This window comes from Triticum dicoccoides, chromosome 7A, assembly GCF_002162155.2.
Source record: "Triticum dicoccoides isolate Atlit2015 ecotype Zavitan chromosome 7A, WEW_v2.0, whole genome shotgun sequence".
NCBI lineage: Eukaryota > Viridiplantae > Streptophyta > Magnoliopsida > Poales > Poaceae > Triticum > Triticum dicoccoides.
In genome coordinates this window covers 585,122,330-585,131,490 of record NC_041392.1, presented here as the reverse complement: position 1 = coordinate 585,131,490, position 9,161 = coordinate 585,122,330, and the positions used below count along the sequence as shown (strand labels likewise).

Sequence of the window (9,161 nt, the reverse complement as noted above, 5' to 3'; positions counted from 1 at the left end):
CCCATTCGTTTCGCCCTACGATAGGTATAGGCGGCGGATGTCTGACGTTTGGAGTTGTCGTTCGTGCACCTGTCCCCAATAGAAGAATGAGTGATCCCTTCCCCTGTGGATCATGGCCTTACCACTAGGTCCCCGATGGCCAGCGGGGGATTCGGTATAGCAGCTCACGTTCGTTTGCGCTTCGAGTTCCCGCTGGACTGGGCACATGTTAGCTATAGGAAGTATGGTTACGAAAGTGACTTCGGTTCGCCAGTTCTGGCTCAACTCCTCGCTTTACGTTAGCGGACTTACAGGTCGGGCCGGGGCTCCACGCTCTTCCTTTCTGTGTGGGACGATGCCGGGAAATGTGTCGAGGCGGCGAACAACAACAAGACAAATAACTACATTTGCTTTTTCCCTCCATGAGATGAGCCGGTGCATTGGACCGATGGATAATAGAACTAAGCTGGCCAAACTCTTGGGCGCTCTACATATGATGTAGAAAAAATCAGATACATATCGATTTCTTTCTGATGGATCCAGAATAGATAGATATCTTGTATCATCAATAAATAGAAAGAGGTCAACCCCTATTATTGATAGAAAAACTTTCGATCTATCAGAATAGATCAGGCCATCTATCAATTGATTTGAATCATCTCTCTTTTCGTTCATTTCAGCCACGCCATAATAGCCGCCACAATAAGAAAGAAGCAAGCGAAATAGCTAGAAGCGCTTGCTTCGCCGCGAATTCATAAAGCCGGTGCTGGTGCTGTCTGCGTAGGGCCGTCCCCCACTCCCGTCCCGGGGCGCTAAGGGGTTTTGTTTTAGGAACAGACGGCGGTGTTTTGCTGATGCCTCGAATCGACGCTTTTGTTGCGACATGCTAAGTTTTCTTCCCTATTTCTAGTAGGTTGATGGGTCGCACGCCCGTCACACATGTTTTGGCCTTGCTTGTGTGTCCATAACTCAAAATAGGTGACCTAACGGCCGCCGCCCGACTAAACATACCAATAGTCACCAAATTCATATGGGCTACTGAGGAGTAGGCAATGATCTTATTAAGATCGATCTGTCTTAAAGTGGTCAAGGAAGTATATATTATAGCAATCGCGCTTAGAGTATAAATGAAAGGAGTGAAACAAAGTGTCGCTTCGGGAAACATGGGTATTGAAAATCTTAAAACCCCGTAGGTTCCCAATTTTAAAAGAATTCCAGCCAAGATGACGGATCCAGCTGTAGGTGCCTCTACATGGCCTTCGGGTAACCAAATATGAACTGGTACCATAGGCACTTTGACGGCAAAAGAGGCAAAAAAAGTAATCCATAGAAGGATTTGGCGTCGTTCACTAAATTCAGTGGTTAATAAAATTTGTAAATCGGTGGTTCCTGTTTGGAGAAGAATCAACAGAATAGCTAATAGCGTAAAAACAGATCCAAGTAAAGTATATAGGAAAAACTGATATGCTACCTTGATCTTTCTTTGTCTCGAACCCCATACCCCTATAATGATGGTAGAGACAGGGGTGGCCCCAAAGCGGAGTTGACTGGTGGTAGTTGGTCGAAGCTCCAGTGGGTAGCCACTCCCTTCTCAGGGAACCGTACGTGAGACTTCCGCATCATACGGCTCCGTCCCGAGCTTCCGTTGTCGGCCCTTGTCATTAGACCACTATTCTTGTCTTTTCCGCCTTGACTCTCGAATCTTTTGCTTCTCGGGTGGTGGTGAACAATGGTGCTTGCGTAGCGGGAGATGCCCGCCCATCGTTTAGGCATGCTTCCTGCCCGAAAGAAGGCTAGCCGGACTAGTGGTAGGGGACCCGACCGTAAAAAACCCTACCCTATTCTCGAACCCTCTGCCAATCTCTACCCTACCCGCCTTTATTTGGAATGGGGCCAAAGAAATGTCTCCACCTGCTGCCAACAGTCTTTCTTCGGAATTCTACTGAATGGGTCAATCCTGCCCTTCGTTTGTTTTAGCAACTTATCCTAAGGTCTCTTCGCCAAGAAATCTCTGGCAACGACAGAGGAACTAACCTGCCTGCAGTGGCGGGGCGGATTTTTTTTAAATAAGACCTGGACGATTATCCCTACCCTCGGTAGCTTACGAGTTTACGTCCATCCCTGGTCGGGTACAGTTTCCTTTATTTTTATCCCTTGTAGCCATTACCCGAATTCGCGCAAGTGTGTCCACACCCCCCTGACTTGACGAGGAATTCATTCTCGCGAACAAACACACCCCCTACACACACCTAGGAGCACCCCTTCCTGCATATCCATACAAGACCTGAGTAGGCGGGTCGAGATCCTACGAGGTACCCACTACTCGGAGTACCCTCCCACCAAACAAAGATGTGTGGTTCGGTGGTTCAACCAGAAATGCTATGCTTACGCACAAGACTACCCCTCTTCCCGAAAGCTTCGCGGGGACCTTTACTACTTTACGATGACGGGGGACCGCCTGTAGGGGGTTTACTGCACAAGGCCCCTGCAGAGGAAAAGCTTGATCCCAGTGAATAGAAGATGCTCAACTCCGCACAACATAGGGATTGCCATGCTTTCGGAAAGAACATAGAATAGTAGAGGATCCAGCATGCAGGACACGGCGATCATTACAAATTCACGAATTAGAAATGTTGTAATATACTCTTTCCCAAAACTTCTCAAACCAGACCAACCCATTGAAATGCAAATAGGGATCAGAAATGTGGTCAATATCATGAAGAATAATGAAAGACCGTCTATACCCATATACAAATGGATGTTTCATAAGGAAGCCACCGAAGGCTTTCCACAAATTGAGATTTGGCCATAGAAGGATCGAATTGTATCCGAGGAACAGGGGGATACAAAAAAGTAATAAGAGAAACGCACAGACCAATCAATCGTATCGGTCTTATTGAAGAATTTGGAATGAAAAGAGGAGTAATGCTTCCTAGCACGGGACAGAGAATAGGACCACTTAGATCGAAATAGCATTCATAGAAATGTTCTAATATAGAGTAGAATTGAACATTGAAAAGATTAGTTGACAACAGTCAATCAAAAGATGGGGCGACAAATTACTAAACAATAGGGGTCTTTCTGTGCAAGTCAGCTGAACACCGTAATTGATGAGTGAGTAGGTGGGTTAGGTGCACCCCTCGCCCAGTGGGAAGTCATGAGGCTAGCCCCCCTGAATGAAGAAGTATTGGGGGCCCCTGCCCGCCCACGTATGCGCCTTTATTTAGATTCTAACTAAATATTATATTGAACTTTATCCGGGAATCTTTCTAAAGAATCCATCTGGCAAAACGCAATTTGTCGATTTCAATCTAAGGTGCACCTTGCCTTTTTCAGGTAGCTTTGTTACGCCTATTCAGCTAGGTGGGGCATTGGTCATAGCCGAAGTCGAAGGGAAAAATAAGGTAATGAGATGATGGTGCCATCAAGAAGTTTTCGACGAACGTAGTAGCGGCCAAAAATGAAACTCTTGCATGAAAGACCGGATTTGACGCAAGATGAATGGCGTTGGGGTTTTTCAAATGAAACCCGCGATCAGAAAGTCACCAACGGAGCCATACAATCTATCTAGTAGTGTGCCATGGCACGGTACTCCGCTTCGGCAGTGGAAGGAGCAACTGTCTATTGCTTTTATCTCATCCAAGATAGTGTCTCGTCTCCCCATAAAATAGATAAGCCTGTAGTTGAGCACCTATCTGAAGGCCCAATCGGCATCAGCAGTTGCACGCAACACTAAAGAAGACGATGACCGAAAAAAGGATGGCTCGAGAAAAGGTACCTCAAATATATCTAAGAATCCGATGAACTGCTGCAAAGTGAACTGACCGGGGGGCAGCCATGAAAGGCTGACTTTTCTAAGGAAAAGCCATCTGGGCAAGAGATCGTCAGATAAACCAAACTACCGACCTATTGTCTGTACTGCGTCGGATCAGATAATGGTGAGCCATCAGTCAGACGGAGTTTAACGTAAAGCTCCAAGGGAGTGTCAACAGTCTTCTCATCATTGAGTTGAGCTCGAGTGATCAAGTCATGACGTTATTTGATCTGAGATACCAAATATCCACGAGGAGAATGTGCGACCTCCAAGCCAAGAAAAGGCTTGGGGCGCGTCAGCGCCTTCATAGCAAATAATTGATGAAGGCGACACTTGATAAGCGATATGGTAATGGAGTAATCACCAGTCAGTTTGATATCATCAACATACAACAACAGAATAGCACGTCCTCGAGGATAAACTGATACGAACATGGCCGAATCATGATCACTCTGAGCAAACCCTGCCTGGATAACATAACCATTGTGTTGAACTTCAAAAATCGACGCTATCGGGGCTTGTTGAGACCATAGATCGCTTTGCATAAAGGACAGACAAGAGAAGAAGTCAGAAGGGCGGGTTCTCTTTCATCCGTCTTTTCTAGGTGCGCATCTCCATCTACTAAAAGTAGGGGTGGTTGCCATAGATAGATTGGGTCATTCGTAACCTGAGCAATAACCGATGCTACTACAGCAATAACGGAAATAACCGATGCTATAGCAGAAACTACAGCTATACGTGGCGGCCCCACACGCAGCTTTGTTTAACAAGCATCACCCTTCCTTTCTTTTCAAATGCTTCCTCAGTCAATCAGCAGCTTATTCAATTCCTATTCTTAGTAAACATCTGATATAGATGGTGGGAACGATGAAGCAGATTCTTCATCTATAGGTTGCAATCCGTATGATTTCTTTTCTCGATCTCCTGCTTGTGTTTCACCTCGCACCTAAGCATCACGTTCCTACGGACAGAGACATATGCGCTCTAAGGCAATCATAGTACTACCAGCATGGTTACATCATTCTGCGGGCAAGCTTCAACTTCAAAGTCACCTGATTTGGCACCAGCCAAAGGTGTAGGAACAGCAGCTGGGGAAGCACCATTACCATCCATGGGATGCTTTGTGAACAGCCCCCTCTGTTCAATACCGATACCTGTCAGATTCCATAGCTGATGAATCTCTTTATTTTTCCACTCTTTCCCCGTCACGCAAGATGCTTTTCTGGCACAAACCTAGTAGTTATTTGTCCTGCTGATCTTGGGTGAACTGATGACACTGATGCTCCAAGACCAAGAGTTTTCATAGCCAAAGCTATTGAAGCTGCTCCCTCCCATGAATCACAGCTTTCTGGATGCACTGCTTGAACACCATGGAGCAAGATAGAGAAAAACTCCTATCCCAGTTGATCGAGCTGAACCCACCCACCGCCGGGCAGGTGCATCAGCCTCTTCTTTCTAGTTTCCGACAGGGCTACCCGCACTAGCCTCTGACCTCTACTCCAAAACCTGAACTTCACATATCTGAAGCCTAAACCTTCACTACTTCCATCACTTCACAGAGCAGGTCTTGTTTTCAAACTTGCTTTCGGGTTAAGTGCAGAAAATCAATTCAATATTCCTGTCATTGAGGATCTATTAGATGAGCTACATGGTGCACAAGTGTTTTCCAAATTTGATTTGAGATCAGGTTATCATCAGATAAGAACGAGAAGAGAAGACATTCATAAATTTTAGGACATATTTTTGTCATTATGAATACTTAGTGATGCCATTTGGACTCACTAATGCACCTGCTACCTTCCAATCTTTAATGAATCATGTTTTTGCTCCGGAAATACCTTTTGGTATTCTTTGATGATATTCTGATATATAGCAAGACCAAACAAGCTCATCTCAAGCATCTAAAGTTAGTCCTGGACATTCTAAGGTCATAAAAACTATATGCTAAGATTAGAAAATGCAGTTTTCCTGTCCCTCAAGTGGAGTATTTAGGGCATGTTATCTAAGGATAGGGTCTATCTACAGACCCCCATAAAATAGTTGCCATCAAAGAATGGCCAGCACCTAAGACTATCACTCAGTTGAGGAGTTTTCTTGGTATGGCTGCAGAAAAAGAAGATTTGTCAAGAATTATGGGATCAATTCTAGGCCACTTCATGACTGTCTAAAAAAAGATTCATTCCAGTGGTCAGACGCTCAAATTGAGGCCTTCACAACATTGAAGAATTGTCTGGTCACTGCCATTACCTACTTCTGCTTGGACTGACATCTCCCTGGATTTCTTTGAGGGTCTTCCCAAATCATTGGGCAAAGAAGTCATATTATTGGTGGTGGACGGGTTCACTAAATATTCTCATTTCATTCCCCTTGCTCACCCTTATACAGTACAATCAGTCTCTCATGCTTTCATGGATAATGTTTTTAAGTGGAATGGATTGCCAAAGTCAATAGTCTCTGATAGAAACTAGATATTCACAAGTAACATGTGGCAGGCCTTCTTCAAAGCACTGCAAGTGAAATTGAGATTTAGCTCTGCCTATCACCCACAATCAGATGGCCAGACAGAACGTGTGAATCAGTGTGTGGAAAATTACTTGCGTTGCATGGTTTTTCAGCAACCAAGGAAGTGGTCTAGTTTGGATCAAGCAAATGCCACTTGGGAGGATGTCGACTTCATCAAAGGTCTCTTTCTGGAGTTCTATACAGCTCCTATTCGTGGTTGGTGCCCTAATTCCAACACTTGACAATGCTTTGGGGGAGGTATTGTCATATCTGAAGATTACTGTACCTAACTTTCCCCAGTAGCCTAGGGTCGGGAGCTAGGACTTCTGAGGTGAACAGTCCCTCAAAGTAACCCTGTATCAGAGATGCTAACTGGTCATTACCTTCAATCATGTTGCCGTTTGAGTCATTCAGAAACTTTATTATGTTCTTCTTTTTTCTCCGTTGCAAAATGATGTGATGAAAGAAGCTCGTATTTCGGTCTCCATGGCGGAGCCAATTAGCCCTTCCTCTTTGCAGCCATTAATCCGAGTGCAAACTCTCTCAATTAAGTGTTGGAAGCAGTCGCTCCTATCCACTCCTACCAGGGAGGGGAGCCCCAAGTATTTGTCAGTGAGCGATTCGGTGACAATATTCAGCAGGTTGCATACCTCATGTCTGTCCCCCCTATCTATCTAAGGGTCCTTGGTAAAACTCTCTTCATTGAAGGTAGTACATGGGTATCCATCTTATCTACAGTCTGCGGGTCATCCACATGACCAAAACAAAGGGTATGAAAGCAGTGAAACCGATATATCTGTTGAAGGCGATCCCACCGGTCCTATTTATTAAGTTGCAATGGCGAGTATATTTGGACCCCAAAGAGTTGTATAAGTTGGAAAATGGAGATTTGCCTGTGGCATTGGCCGTTGGGCAGCTAGCTATTGCATTTGAAGGCTCCACAGAAAGAACCCGCAGGTACTATTACGACAGGTGGCTTCGAATCCAGTTTGTTAGTCGTTTGCATCTCGGTTAACAAAAATAAGCTTGAATCCCTCCATTCGTAGATCAGCCAGCTAAAGTTGTTAAAACAATGCCCTGGTAAAAAGGTAGCATAAGGTCGTTCTTTCTTACTCGAAGTTGCACTCAGGTGCTGCCGTTTTAGAGCTAGGCGATATTCTCTGTGTAAACTAGTATCGTATCTGTTCGATATGGACCATTCTATAAGTATAGTCATTTCAGTCTTCCTCAAAGGATCTCCGATCTATTGTGCAACCTTCCCTTCGAAACCCACCCCACACGAATACTTCTACCCCTTATCACAGCTCCAATGCCCACAGGCATCTGTCTTTAGCACAAATCTTTTACTGAAATCAGGGAGAACCAACACAGGGGCCTCAATTAAAGCTTGCTTGAGAACATCAAAGGATTGCTTTGGCTTGTCCACACAAATGGTACTCCTTTCTTTAACAAGTTCGTGAGAGGTCTCCTAATTATGTATATACAGGATGAGTCACATCTTGACCGGAGCCATGCGGAGCACAAAAAGTGAAGAGAAAGGATTTGTTCACCACTTTAAGCCAAAAGATAGAAATGAAAGTTGTTCCCATAGAATGAGATTAGATCCCGCAAGTGAGCTATTTTTACCGAAGCTTACAAGAATTAAAGTTGAAATGGGAGCTTTCCCACCACGGCATCCAACTCTTCTCTTTCGTAAGCAAAGGGGCTTTCAACGAGATAGGGAGCTGTACAATTCCACCCGTGGGTGGGGCTGGCTACGCTTGCTAGATTGGATCAAATATACGTGTCCTACGCTAGGCGGAATCGTTGTTTCACTCCTCCAAGCATTCCTTGCCAATGGGTAAAGCCTTTATCTATCACTTCGGTTGGAGACATATTAATTACCTTTTTTATCCTGGGACCTTTGGAAGCTCGCTTCCCTTCCTGAACTGAAGGAAACCGGTGCCTGAGAGATCCGTTATCTGCAGTCTCTGAGCTTGATTGCACATCTTTTCCTGCTCATACATGTGTTTTTGCACGCTTGAGACCTCCTCTTTCGCTTGGCTATCCGAGGAAAGATGGCTTATGAGGTGGGTTGGACAACATACGTAGTGAGCCTGCTGCTATCAGTGTGAAGATGAGCATTTATCTTTCTTTTCAGGATTTAGTGTGTGTGTGTGTGCTTGTTCTTAAGGGAACGTGCAAATCACCCAATCATATCAGGATGGATCCAATGGGTGTGATTTTTTTCTATATTGATCACCTACCCATGCTATAAGAAGAAGGGCGTCGTGGAAGAGTTTGGGGTCCAAAGCCACACCTTCTTTCCCCCATAGGAATAGAGGTCAGGAGCTGCCGGTAGGGCGCTGCATTCAATCTGACTGATGGCTCAAGATAAGTAAGAGACGTACTTGAGATAGATAATTTATGTATTTCGCTATTTCGAATACCTAAACTGCTACTAACAAGAATAAGTACGGAGAGATTGGATCTCCCTGGCGTAGTACCTGAGAAGGTTTGAATTCCTCAAGACGCTCCCCATTGAAAAGAACCGAGAAGGTAACTGAAGTCACTAACCTCATCGCCATAGAAATCCCACCTTCGTTGAAAAAAAGTGGGCTGGATAGCCGTCTGGGCCAGGGGCCTTTCAGGATACATCTTAAAAAGGTCACACTTCAGAACCAGTAAAGGGTGCAGTTAATTGCTCATTCATTGCCTAAGATACTTTCCGAGGAACTGTCGACAAAAACATCCTCCATTCTTTCAGTGCCTTCAGCAGTATAGAGATGTTTAAAGAACTCATTCGTCATCCCGCTCATCTCCTCTGAAGGGACAACGAAGGATTGTCTGAATTAGGACCTATTCGTAGCTCATTCCAAATGGGCCA

General features: G+C 44.9%; 1 pseudogene; it reads right to left on the bottom strand.

Moving 5' to 3' along the window:
* LOC119333658 overlaps positions 1-2,972 on the bottom strand; it is a 6,085-nt pseudogene extending 3,113 nt beyond the window's left edge.
* Positions 2,973-9,161: the final 6,189 nt, after the last annotated feature.